The 14,589-nt window shown below is 34.1% G+C and overlaps 1 protein-coding gene across 21 annotated transcripts in view; it reads left to right on the forward strand.

Moving 5' to 3' along the window:
- The window catches only part of SLITRK4 (SLIT and NTRK like family member 4), a 242,444-nt gene that overhangs the window by 199,323 nt on the left and 28,532 nt on the right, over positions 1–14,589 (forward strand). For 18 of the 21 annotated variants that reach the window (XR_014571878.1, XR_014571879.1, XR_014571880.1 and 15 more), the window contains one exon: positions 3,768–3,893. The gene's annotated coding sequence lies outside the window, so the exon portion shown is untranslated. The other 3 variants (XR_014571881.1, XR_014571882.1, XR_014571883.1) reach the window with 3 other exon arrangements.

The raw sequence follows: 14,589 nt of genomic DNA on the forward strand, positions 1-14,589 counted from the left end.
ATGAGATTTATGAAGCAGAAACAATAATAAAAATTCTGACTTTAAATTGGCTGTACTTCAAAAATACATTGAGATCAGCATTGGATTCAGTTTACTCAAATAATTGCAGCCCAAATGTATTTGAGGGCATCTTCTCTTATACAGAAGAGAAAAAAAAAATGACATAACAATGGAACTAACGAGTATAGTTTGTCGGGGGTGACTGAATGTATGATTTCTCTCCTAGCATTAAAAGTGAATACAGAGCTGTGACGTGGTGATTACATCTCACCTAAAAGTGGTGATTTATATAGCTCCAAGCATATTGTTAGAATTTGGCCTTTTATCACATTCCCGCTTTCCATTTTTTCACTTCCAATCAAAAGGCTCATCGATTTTGCTTGGCTATGGTAGGGAGACTCCAATAAATAATATGGAAAAAAATGCTCTCTTAAAAAAGTAAATAATCAGCCAGTGCAGTGCAGTGAGATGAATGCTTGAAATGTTAAGACCATCAGTTCTTCAAAGGAGCATTTCTGTAAATATTATTTGGTCACTGAAGTCAACAGGACCATTCTAATGAGTAAAATTTTTGTGAGAGTCCCAGCTCGGAGCTTGCAATCAAAATTATTTTCTTGTCTAGTATTAAATAGTGTTCATTAAATGCACCCACAGAGTTGCTTGCAGAAATAGCAACATTACTTAGAAGTTGAGTTTAGTTATACAGGTGCATTATTTCACAAGAACATACAAATCAGCATCCTCTGTCCAAATGAGCTTATGCTTATTAGAATGAGAGTGAAGCATTTTGATGAGCAAAATTTAATATTTTAGGAGAAACAATAGGGAAGAATTTAGGCAGCATTTTTGTTAGGAAAGCAACATTATGCGGGATACTTTATGTAGGTTTTTGTTTTCCATTAAACTCAAACTTTCAAAACCTGTACCTCAAGGTTTCCAAGTACTTTGCTCAAATCTAAAGATTAAAGAAGACATCCTTTGACTTTATCAACACTGCTTTTAACCATTGTATGATTGCAAATAGTGTGGTTCTTCATTTCAGGCACAGGTGGTATAGAGAAGGATTGTTTCATGGTTAATGTGCATGCTACACCTTCCTTTTTATCTTACTTTGAGGTATTGGAGGTATTGCATACATGAGATCAAACTAGTTTTGGAAAACTTCCAAAAAGTTGCAGTCTCAATGGTTCCATCTACATGGGTATAAATGACTTTATAAAGTGTTGCAGAGTCTGTAGAGTCATGCTTTTCATTCTTTTTTAAACTTCGGCATATTTTCCCCTTTTTAGCTGAAAGAAAAAGTATTTCATTTTCTGGTAACGCTTTCTCCTTATGTAAGGATGAAATGGATCTCAAGTACATAAGTTCCTTCTAAGTATATATACAATCATAACTAAAAAATAATATTTTGTTACATGTTCAGCATCATTTCTCCTTATATTATATTATTTTCCTACCCATATACCTGTTCCTGATGATCTGGGTAAACAAGTTATGAAGGCCATGAATAGAAACTATTTTTCTTATGTTAGAAGAGTGATTTTTTTGCTCTGACTTATAACAGGTGACCCAGGTCCAGTTCCCTCACAGAAGTGTTACAAAGTTTATTCTGGTAGGATTGCTCAGATAAAGAAAGCCATACTCTACCAGTTCAAGAAGCATGGAAGAAAAGCGTATAAATTGAATCCAATGTATCCTGGAAAATGGTCCCGCTCAGAGATGGGATACCAGTGTCAGATGGAAAACAGGTCTTATCCAGTGTAACTTTTTTTTATCCTTCTTTGCTCTGTTGCGTAAAATATTAGAAATGCCAAATCATAAAATCCATACAGCGCATAACCCTTTTTATTTATTCTACAAAGTGCTATATGCACATGACACTAATATTAATAAAATGACTCCCCGGTAAATGGGCAACATAATTTTCAAATCATTCTTAAAAATCACAGTGATACAAAAACTAGAATTATACCATTGTTGCAAAGGACGAGTGAGAAAAATAAACGCTATCCACAAAGCTATTTAGAATTATAGGGTGTTGTTTGACTTGATAGATACTCTGCTTACTATGAAGGAAATAGCTTTTTAATTCATATGTACCTAGTAAGAAACTGCATAAAGTGTCTGAAGGAGTAAGATAAGAACTTGATCTCATTCCTTCTGAAGTTTCTTGATGCATTGATTTGGGTTACATCCTGTCTGATTATATTGTATAATGATCAGATTTATGTTTATTCATTCCTCTACCTAGAAAAGCATTAGAATTCAAAATCAAGTATGTTTGGCTTTAAGAATGTAGTCTTCTAGTAAAACAGCAGCTACACTAAGCCATTTACTGGAGAGAATTGTTACTAAAGAGAGGATCCATTACAGTTTTATAGAGAGAAATCATAAGTCTATACTTCACATTTCTGGGAAGGCATTAACAATAAACCGGATAGGAAATCTTTCAAAATAACATGAAGGAAAATAATTGTATGATCACTGGAGAACCTTGAAGAAACTGATAGTTATACTTGTAAAAATTACAGTAGGAATACATCCTTTACAAACGTATTGTAAATGGAAAGGTTTATTATCTTTGTTGCATTTTGAGCACCTCATTTTTCTGGTGATCATATGAAAATGTTCAAATGATTTTTAGCAACTCTGCTCCAAGGGAAAGTTCTTTTTTTATTATATTTTTGTGTTGAGCTTGGAGGAAAGGCTAGGTGATTTCCAAATTCGTGACAGGGACACAGGAAAGAATGGAATAATAAAAATTGGGATATTGTGGTTTACTGACAACATATCTTATGTTTACATCCCACTTTCTTAGCTCTTTCAGCAACCAGTGAAAGAAAGAGACATGTTTAGATACACAGCTATCATACATTTTTTTATAGAGCTCAACAGCTGTTCAGTACTACACAGCAATGTTATTGTACTATGGTTAGGGCAGGAAACAAATGTTTTCACTGGATCTGAAAAATGCGTTTAGTTGATCAAAATATGAAAATATTAGACTGAATGTGGACAGCAGAATTCTAACTTCTGTGCGTTAAAAATTCAGCAAATTCTTTTGCGGCGTCAAGAGGGTCAAACTGTGTCTGTATGTCTCAGTCAAGATGACATACGGCTACAACAATGGAATACAATCTTTTTATTAATTTACTTACATAAAAGTGCACCAATATGTTTCTCTTCCATTTCTATGCAGGTTGCCCATTATTGTCGATGGAAACACCACAGAATAATATGCCTTTTGGTGTCTTTAGTGCTTTTTCAGCAACAAAACCAGCATGTTCATAAAAGGAGTTTGATATAGTATTCTTAGTTTTTACAATTTTCAAGGAATATTCAGAAAGAAATATGTATTTAAATATAACTTGGGCACCTAATTATATGTGAGAGTAAGTTTCAGAATGGAAATTCTTACTTTGGGATTGGTAAGAACCTAACATTTTCCATTGGAATACATGAAGTGTATTTACAGACAATAGATAAGGCTCTTACTATCACTTTCAGGTATATAAATATCTGTAATAACCACTTTGTAGATGACAAAATGGTAGTATGCGGGGCAAGATTTCTTCATCATAGACTAATACTCTTGCCCTCATTTTAACCTCACAACACTCTAAATTAGGACTACTGAAGTCAGTAGCACTGAAGTCAATAGCTACAATGAATTGCACTAAGGTCAATAGCATTATGCTACTGTAAAATTGACATAATCACAAGAAGAATCTGTCTCAGTATCTCTAACTGTCAACTGTCTCTTTCAGCTACCTCCTTCAACTGACAATGACTGTGCGACACTTGGACTCCCAGGAAAAGCCATCTAGCACAGATGGGGACAAAGAAAGGAAAATAAATGCTACAGTCAGGCTTATAAATCTCTTCTGAGACAGGTAAATAAGGAGATGATATACCAGAGAAGCAATCATAAGTCAATACTGATTTTTCTTTCGATGTTAAATAGAGATAGTATAATAGCTAACTGATGAAGATATTGTATGGTGGAATTTCTGTTTGTGGTTTTATAAATAAGTGACTGTGTTTCCACTCTTCTTTGACCAGGGTACACCTCTGGAGAACTTATCTTTCAAATTGAACTGATTCTTATCTGCAAAAATAAAAATCAAAAATCATATTCTGACAGAGAATACAAGCAAACTGGCTCTAGAAAATTACTTTTTTAAAGGTTAAAATCAAAAGTTAGACAAGAGAGAATAAAAACATGATGAAGTTATAATCATTTATATAAAATGTATAGTTTAAGAAGAGTAATTCTGAGCAGCTTACTTTGGCAAATATCATATTTCTACAAAATGGCTGATGAGTACGAGCATTTCCATGTGATTTAAGGGGAACTGAAGGCTACTGTTTACATTAGAAAAGTCATCACTTTACAGCGTTAAAGTCATAATGTTTTCTCCATCTCCTACTCACTCTAATTTGTTTGACGCGTTTATCCAGAGAATGGGGATATGCTGGTAGTTTATTTTTGAGTTCTAAATGGGTGCACAGCAAGAGTTACAGGGGGCAAGTCATTATGCTAAGTTTTTCTTGTGAAGGGTTTTGTGGTGACTCCGCTAACACTGGAAGCAAGTCTCAGTTCTGGTATATGGGTGAGGCTTCACTGACTTTAGTAGAGTCAGACAGAGTTAAATAGCTGAATGTCTGACCTTACATATCATCAAGAGGCACGTGAGTGTTATAACCTCCTTGCTATTCTGGGTCTTTAATGGACTTTCCTGTTACTACACATTGAGAGAATTAGCAATTTTTGTTATGTATTACCATATTATAACTTAAGAGTTAAGCAGGAGAGATTTTCACCATGGAAAGTATTAAGAGAAAATTTGCTCTAGTTTGACAGTAATTTCCATGATATAAAGAGAAGTATGTATGAAACTTTTGAAAAGTCTATTCTCTGTATGCAATTAAATTATTTATATTGTGTATAATTAATATGTTCAGTGATTTTGGTAAAGAGGCTTAGCTTTTAATCCTCCTTTAAAGATAAGAGATCACAGAAGTGAAATGCAAATTTGAGGTCTTATTTTATGTTTGTACAATAATATCAAGCATTTTTCACTGTGGTTGATTGTTAAAAAATACAAATTATTTTTTAAAAAATCCAGAAATCCCCATAGGCTAATGATTACATTATCAATGCAAGCAAATTCCTCAGCACAACGCTGAAAGAATTAGGCATAACAGCAGTTCAGCACTGTCTGAATCTAAGGTGCAGCAGCTGAGAAGTTGTTTGAAATACCTTAGTTTCCCACAGGTAATTTGAATAGCTAGTAAGTAGAGTAACTGAATGCTCCAAATACACTTATTTAAGGATAAATCTTCCTGGTTTCAGATGCTATAGAGTCCCCAAACACTGCTGAACTACCAGTTTCATTACATGAGGTTGAAGAAAGTGAGAAATAGAGAACAGACAGACAGATTCCAGATTCTCTAACAACCTGTGGCAGGACACTGCATGCAAAGAAGAGATGTCATGACTTTGGTCTGTGAAGTATGTGAAGCTAGTGACCATACACTCAGATAAGGAATAAAAAAGGCCTGCGCCAGAGCAACCCTGAAACCTGTGAGAGTTGGGGTCTGATTCATGCATTTCTACTGGCACATTTACTCAAGGTTTAGAGTGGTGGGAAAATTTCAAGAAGTTCAATACATGCATTTTCCTCTGAGATACATATATATCTCTCACTGTTGTTGAAGTTCACAGTGAGCTTCATAGAGTAAATCAGTTTATGGAAGTAAGCAAGCTGCTTAGAAAATTAATGAAATTTGATTTCTTACTGATTCACATACAACAGTCTTCCACTTTCCCATATCTTTATAAAGCAGCTATCTTCCAGCTTCCAGTGAAGGGATTGATAGACTGATGTGCAAATGAACATCTTGACAGTGTGAACCTTACTTCCTTAGGAAATAGTTCTTAAAATGTCATCAGGCTTTTACTGTCTTTAAAAACAAGTTTCTGATTCTCCATAGAAATCTGGTGTAGTCTGAAACATGGAACTGCAGGAAAGTCGTAGGAAAAGGAATCTCTCCAATGAGGTTTCAAAAGCTGTTCTCCAAAAACAAGAAGTTTTGTTTGGTTAACCCTAGGTGATCACTGGAATTTCTGTGACTCTGAAGGCTGCACATTTGAAATATTTTCTATCTTTAATGCAGGTGGCAGTCAACAACCTACTACATAGAGACTACATGTATGAAGTCTCTATATGTTGAGTTAGCAAGTTCTTTTTTTCCCATCTTGCAATCATTTCAGAATTAAGAAAGCTGAACAAGACACGCTGTGTATATATCATTAAATACAGATCCACAACTACAGTCCATATTTGCCTTTTAAACTGTCATACACTAAAGAAAAAAGAAATCACATGGCCTATTCTTTGTTACTGTTGCAATGATTAATATTATTAGTTTTTTTGCAAGTTTCTGTGCAAAAATGTCAGGCATATTATCACTTCAGCCAAGTTCTGAAAGACCCTCTTGAGCCATCCTACAGGTTAATATTTCATTTGTTTAATTTTACTATTGGAATCTTCATTTAAACTTCTTTTAATCTCCATTCCATGAATCTATGATTTAGTCACTGAGCAGCTGTATGCCACTAATTAAGACACAATGGGATAAAGCAAGAAATTTGATAGCTGAAGTTAATGGGAGCAACAAATATTCACCCACATGAAAGGATGCTTACTCGGTGTCAGTTTGCATTAAGTTGTACATTATTAATAATTCTATCTAATGAGATAAATTGCAGTACTAAATCTATCTACTGAAAATAGTAATAATAATTAAAAAAATTACAAAAGCATGAAATTGTTGATAACTATAAATATACGAATTGTATGAATACAGTCCACACTAATATTTTATGATCGGAAAATAATTTATACCATAGAAGGATTTTGTCTTACAGTATGGGGATGAAAACCTAATCTGATTTCTCGTTCTAGAGAACAGACCTCCCCAAAGAGCTTGACTGAGAAACAAATACAAACATCTGTCCACATTTTGGCAATATTTGTCTGAAGAGGGTTGAAACTCATTTAATTTCATTTGAAAATATTTTACATCCCCTGTGTTTACTTTGAAGTTGAGACTCAAGAATACAAAGGAAGCCTCAGCACTGGAAACATTTATTAATCAGATCAAACCAGTGCATTTTATTAGGTCTTTTTGTTCATGCTAGTTGAAATTATTTTTCAGGATCTAGCAACTGTCATAACTTTCTACAAAGAAAATCTGTCATTCACTAAAAAGACTCTTGTTTAATGAGAAGATGCATCAGGCTAATTTTGTAGAGTGTCCCAACCATTTCATTTTCATTCATTGTCTCTGTCTTTAAAAAGAAAAAATAATAAAAAATCTATGATGGATCTCTGAAAATCTATCATGGAATTGAAGCTTTTTCAACTATTTTGAAAATCAGAGAGAAAGATTATAAATTCAGTCTTGTAAACACTGTTACTGTTGGTATACAGCATGTTGTGTTTTATACACAATAAGATATCACAGCAAATTATATTTTATTTCACTTACTCATGTGCTGTTAATAACTCTACCTCTCTCATGCACAGAGTAAGTAACTGCATTTTTCTGTTGTTTCTGCCTTGTGCAGACCCCAAAACATGATTTGTCTGATACCCTCTCTGTACCCCATCATTTCAGTGAGGCTTCCAGATTCATGGTTCATTCCAAGTGCAAGAAAACAAGTATATGCTACTCAAGACGATAGTGACTTCTGTCTACTCTAGTATCATGTCAAAAATTTTATCTTCCTTAGGATGCCAGAAGAATGCTGGTCATTATGAGATCTGTTTTATTTCTACTGCTTTAGACCAACTGACTAAAGAAACAAATCTTGCCTAGCTAAAGGTAGTTCTGGAGTATAAAATAACAGTAATTAAAAATTGTTCAAACCCAAAAATTAACAATAATTAATGTACATTATTCATTTTAACATAAATTTCACTCAAATCTTCAAACTAAGAACCATATTAAAATTTATGGATTCATGCAAATTGCACAAACTGTGCTCGGTAGTAAATTTTTTAAATACGTTCCACATTGTTTTGCCAATACACCGTCCTTTAAAATCATCCTATTGATTTTCCCCACTTTATTGCATCCAATCTTCAGCACTACCTAATATCCAAAATATATTCAGTTGTATTTTAGAAACACACCATGTTCTGTGTACTTTTGATGTGAGGAATAGGAGTCCTAGGAGGCCCTAGGAGGACCTCACAGAATTGAAGTGCTGAGAGATACTATCTTGTCAGATGTCATCTCATCTATCTCACTGGGATGAGGTACCACAAGTACACTCATGCTATTTGTCTAAGGGGTATTTTAAAAGCTGTGGTCTAATAGATTTGATAAAGTACCTTGATAACCTCTTCCAGTGGTTCACTAATCGTCTGATGGAGGTTTTTTTCTGTGTATAAAATATACATAATAAAATATATAAAATATTTTGCTGAAAATGAAGAGAAATTAGTAAGTGCTTGACACAATCCCTAAATATTGTTTATCCTATCATCAAAGTCATTAATGAAATGTTGACTGGTGTGAGGGCATGGACAGGCTTCTTTAGGGACCTCTACTGGAAATCCCAGTTCAACAAGGAACCAGTTGTAGCTACTAAGAGGATTTTTTTTTTCTTTTAGTCATACATTTACAAGATAGTGTTACCATATAAAAACATTTCCCTCCAGTTGTTTAAAAACATTACTGATGTTTTCCCATAAATCAAAGTTTTTGTTTGATTGTTTTTATTAAACAAGTTTTACCAGATGTATGTATAAGAGCTCATCAGGGAATTTATAGAAAATTTGCACAATGTTTTAGGATATGGCTTTTTGAAAATACGTTTTCCCAAAATCAGCATTATTATGCAAAACTGCATTACTGTATACAAGGAACATTGATAAAATAGGAGAATCCAAGGAACATTGATAAAATAGGAGAATCATTGTGTCAGTTTTTATTTTTTCTTTCTTGCACTATTAGTGCATTTCCTTGTAACATGCATTAATATACGGGGCTTTCAACAAAACAAATTGGAGTGGAATTTTTATGAGTTTTATGGGATTGCTGAAGACTTTTTTCTCATTTATGAAATGACATATTGCAATCTGTTAAAATTATCATCAGATTATTACAAAACAATTCACTACTGGAATGTTAAATCAAAGTCTGAGTGAACACGTGAGAACTGTATATGTGAAGATTCCGGCAAGGAGAAGTTTATCAAATTCAGTATCTGTTTCCTTATATATATGAGGGCTCTGAGCCTGGATTTCACTGGACTTGATTTGAATGACTTCCCAGATAGTAGGAGCAAGGCCTTAATGTGTTAGAATAGACAGTTGAATCTCACAGAGTATTGTTTCATGTGCTTAAGAACTACTGTGAGATTTAAATTTCCTTCATTCCCAATTTGAATTTCTGTGAAACATTTTGTGGTTCTGACGGGACATATGCCCTTCCCACAGCATTTTGATCACTTTTAAGTATTTCAGCAAAGATGCCTTCACAGTACCTGGTAGCATAATAAAGATCGCAAATAATGGTTGATATTTCTTGAAATGTGTAATATGTCTTTCTTGATATTCCCTCTTTTTTTTTTTTTTTTTCATTTGGCTATCTATCTTAAAAAGGCAGGTAGTACAGTATTCACCAGCTTCTGTATCTGTTGTTATACACACACTTATTTATGTGCTTGCCTTCTATTCAGGCTCAAGGACATTTTCTCACTGCATTCAAATGCCTTTCTGGTGGCTGATTACTTTGGCATTTTCCTATTCCATTTCTGGCAGGGTTTCAGTGTATGTTTTTGCAAGGATAAGTGAAGTTTCAATGAAGTTAAATGAAAAGAAATACAAGTTAATGAATTGTTCAGCTTTGGCTTTGCGGTCATCCAGTTAAACATTAAGATGCAAATGTTGTCAGGAATATTACAGAATAGATGAATTAAAATGATGTAAACAACTCTAGTGGTTTTTCAGGTGCAGCACTGAATTATTTTTATCTTCTTTTTCTAATTTTCCAGCAGTTTTACACTCCCTGTATGGTAACCTACATCATAAATACAAGACACAAACAAGATACAGAAATGAGTTTGAAGAATCTATTACAATAAATTATCTTGCCAAGATTTTAAATGATATGTTAGATTCAGTTTTATTGTTGAGTTATAATATTTACCTGTGATTTTTCTTTGGTTGAATTAAAGAAGATTCATTACAGCCAATAATATCTTCCCTAATTCCACAGTCTAACAGCTCTCAAGTTTTTCTTTATTGTCTGGTGTGCACCTACAATTTATTTGCATTTCTTATAATTATTGTGTACAAACCCAAACAAATCATACTAATCCATGGTGTTTGTAGACCAGAAAGTTTTCACATTTATTATTTGTCTTCTCTTGAGCGATTAATTTCATTTGTTTGTGGTTATGTGGATGTAGATAAATAGACAGTTATTTCAAATGTGTATTTCAGTTTCCCTGTAATACAGAGATGCCCAGAAATATAGTTTTTCAAGGTGTTGATGTGGTTTTCATCCATAGAGTATATGACCTACTTCTAAACACATTCAATGAGATACACATAGTTTCAGGCTCATAGTTTCTCTTTCCTAATCAATGCTCAGTCCAAAAGCTATTGCCATTAGATACATTTCAGATAGCTTCTCCTCTTCATTCACGATTTTCTGTATTATTGTTTATTTCATCAGGGTTAAAAAGCAAAATTCATTATGGTTTTTAGATTTTTCTGATGACTGTTTTCTAGCTGGATTTTAATTTTTTTAACATTTATGAATATTCTGCTCTCTACTTTTGATGAAAAATTGTTAAATTTATAATTATCCACTAACTCAAGACTTATCTAGAAAAGATGATAAAGAGAGCAGCAATTCAATTTTTCATTCATTCATGAAAACTCAGTTTCTATATTTCCAAATTTCAGGATCTGGAAGATGTAGACTAGCCATTTTTTATTTGGGTTTTTGCTATTGGTAAAAATATTTTGGTTTTGAGTTTTGTGGTGTTTTTACTCTGCATAATCTCTTTCTCTTTCTCTCTCTTATTTGACATTGCAGATTCTTTTCAAGGGTTTTTCTTTAGGCATTGTGCTCAAATTTGGAACATCAAAATTATGGATCTCATTTTAGGCAAGCAGATCATGGTCTCTTTCCTTTCTGAAGCATGAGTGACAAACAGTCAGCAGGCTGTATCAAGCACTAAAACTATATCACATATCATCTATACCTGGACAAACTCTATGGGTTTTCAAGCACTTTCAAAAGGGATATGGAAATCATTACATTGGGAAAATACTATTTATTGCTGGTACTTTCATTCTGGATATATGTTTTAATAGCAATTCTGTGCAACTTTTTTTTGCTTAATTCTGTAGGAGAAAGGACTGTTTACATTTATTTCCCCAACAAAAAGATGGGCAAATGCTAATGTGCTTTGCTGGTTTTAATCATAGCTACCACAGTTTCATGGTTGTGCACATTGACTTAAACTACTGACTGCATAAATGAAGGAAAATGGAAACTACTTTCCACAGAAATTAAATCCAGAATATGTGCAAGGAGAAGGGATTGATAGAAATACGTATTGAAATTTCACATTAAATATAATAACAAAAAAAAAAAAAAAACACTAGTAATATCCTGTTCTTTTAAAGTAATTGAAGAGGGTGGTTTCCGTGAAAAGAGTTTTGTTTTAATCAAGCGTGTGCATAGCTACGTAGCTCTCAATTCTTGTGAGAGAAGTAGGACATTATAGCATAGAAAGGGCTGGAGAGGAAAGACAGGAAAATAGTTATTTACTTAGAATGGCCGGCAATGGCAATGTTTGGTATTGGTAGTGATTTTAGCAGAACTTCAGTGTTGGTTATCTCAACGGTGACAGCCAAATAAACATGTTGAGGTAGCGATGTGGGACCTGTTTGGCCTACCTTAGAGGGTTCTTTTAGAGCTCCAGTAGAAGTAGTAGTATCAGACTATAATGCAAGGTTTTATCCATCAGTTTAATACTAGCTATAACTTGGATCTAATTTATAAACTGCATTTCTGTGTACACAAAATATCACAGATTTGTACTTAGTGAGTATATTTAGGAACTTCACTGGTACATACAGCTTTGTTCTTTCCTCTCTTTCCATTCCATTTCTAACGCCAATATGGTTTGCTGCTGTCTCACAGAGCAAGTGTTTATTCTGCAGCGAAGCTCCTGGATTTGATCTGTGATACCTGCCTGCAAATGCCAGCATTGTCTGTTACATTATTGCTGCAATTATTGGCATGTTCTTTGAAAAGAAATATGTTTTTATTTTCAAGTGTGAGCTATTTTATGAAGCTATTCTAGTATAAGCAAGTTTTCTTGCTTTAAAAGAAAAAAAACTGTGGAGAAAATGCTTGAACAGTAAGTAGATAATGAAAGTGAAAATATGGGACCATGGAAGCACTTAAAATTAAGACAAATTAACCCAGACATAGTGAGTCTCTATCAAAGACTGCATAAAAGAATGACATTAATTTTCACTTTTGTAAGAAGTTCTCCTTTATTTTCCTTTTTTTTTTTTTTAAGTGTAGACTCATTTATCTAAATACGAAGAGCCCTATCTTATGTTTTTATTTTTATATGAAGAGTGTTTTTGCCTTCGTTAATATAAAGATTGAAATGAGCTAAGAAGCTCCAGGGATGAGGTGTTTTGAGGATATTTAGGGATTTTTCAGCACTAAAGCTCTAATTTGCCTGGAATGCTATAGACAGTCATAACCCAAAACCCATTGCCTTGATGTCACAATAACCACAATTGTTCTTCACTGTAGCTAATCAGTACCAAAGTTATTTATGCTTTTAAAAAAAAAAAATGCACTTTTTTTTTTTCCCTGCTGCAACCTATGGCTGTTCTAAAAGAGTCCTTAGATGAGACTGGTCACTAGGGAAATGCTCTATGCTGTATGGAGAACCTGAAAGAGCACAATTTCAGGGGCAAGAGGAAGTGACTTGATGGCAACTTGATGCAGCAGTAATTGTAAATATTTGAGTGTTAAGTTGTGATATGATAGCTGACCTACAACATTTCTGTAGTAAGACCAATATTGGAAAAAGCTACAAAAGTAAGATCATTTGGATACAAGATTTATTGGAAAAAATGTGTTATATTCATCCACATCATAGGGAAAGAGGAAATTTTCATTAGGGATTTGAAAAATACATAGTGTTTGCCTCATATCAGAAATCGCTATGTTGCATCCATTTTTACCTCCTTGCACTTTCCAGTATACCCTACCAGCTCAAAATATTGTAAATAGGCAGCCTAGGCAGCCTCCACAATTCCTCCAGGCTAAACACCCCTGAGTACCACTGCAGTGGGTACCAGAACTACTAGAGAAAATGAAGCTTGACTCCATACAAAGAACAAAGCCCCCAGTTAGAATTATAATGAGCTCACCTAAATGTAATAAGGTCACCATGATGGTCAAATCAATCAGACAACAAATTTCAAGCCAACTGTTTGAAGTCCATCTTCACACAACTCAGAAGTGTCATGAATTTCCTTAAGCCTGTGATGATTTCTTTCAGGATGAATGAAACTGAACATGCATACAACCACGGGGTATTTTGGCTGCTCCGTTAGCACAGTTTGTAACCAGTTTCTAACCATAGAAATCATCACTGAAGGAAGCTTGGACCATGTTATCCTATGTAGAGCTTGTAACCATAATTCTTCCCAAGGCTGGGTCTGGGGTGACAGTGTCAAACCACAGTCACTACTAAGACTACTCATCTCTTTAGCAACAAATCCTAAACCAGACCTAGTGGATTGTCTCAGATAGATATATGCTCAAGAAAATCTTCACAATTAGCAAGCTTCGAGTGCCACATACCAAACAAGAAAAGCCAGATTTAGCCAGGACATATTTGTATCTCTCAAATCACTTCCTATTACTCCTCATGAGTCAGAATTGCCTTCAAGGTAATTTAACTCACTGTCTTGTCTTCCCTGTTGATAAAAAAATAATCTCTTCCTCTGAGACACCTAATGGATGATCCCCTGAAATACATGCCTAAATAATTATCTGTCTAAGAGACTCTTTCATATGGTGAGTCATCATTCACTGTCACTATAAAGGGCTTGTTCTAATTTTGAGACCCTCATTAGAATTAAAATATCAAACGACGTATAAGCTTCTGACAACCAGTCCACTATAATTGCAGCAGTAATTCTGTAGAGCAGGGAGAAAACAAAAACAAATGTTCTGAAGCTACAAGTCTAGAATAACTGAAATTTTCATCATAGAGCAAAGTCAGAGTTCAAGACACTGAATATTTTTGTTCAACCATTTTAGAGAAATTTTCTCATACTAATTGTATTGTAAGCAGAGCAGAAAAATGTGGCGAAAAACAGATGCAAAATATTGCACTCTAGAGCAAACTTCAACAGGGAAGGAGCAGAATGTAAGTTACTGTATACAAAAGGAATAATTTCTCTTTTTTATCCTTGTTGTGGGAGAAGAGGTAGACTTGGGATTACAGGAGCTCTT

The sequence above is a fragment of the Anser anser genome, assembly GCF_964211835.1.
Source record: "Anser anser genome assembly, chromosome: 13".
In the NCBI taxonomy this organism is placed as follows: Eukaryota; Metazoa; Chordata; class Aves; order Anseriformes; family Anatidae; genus Anser; species Anser anser.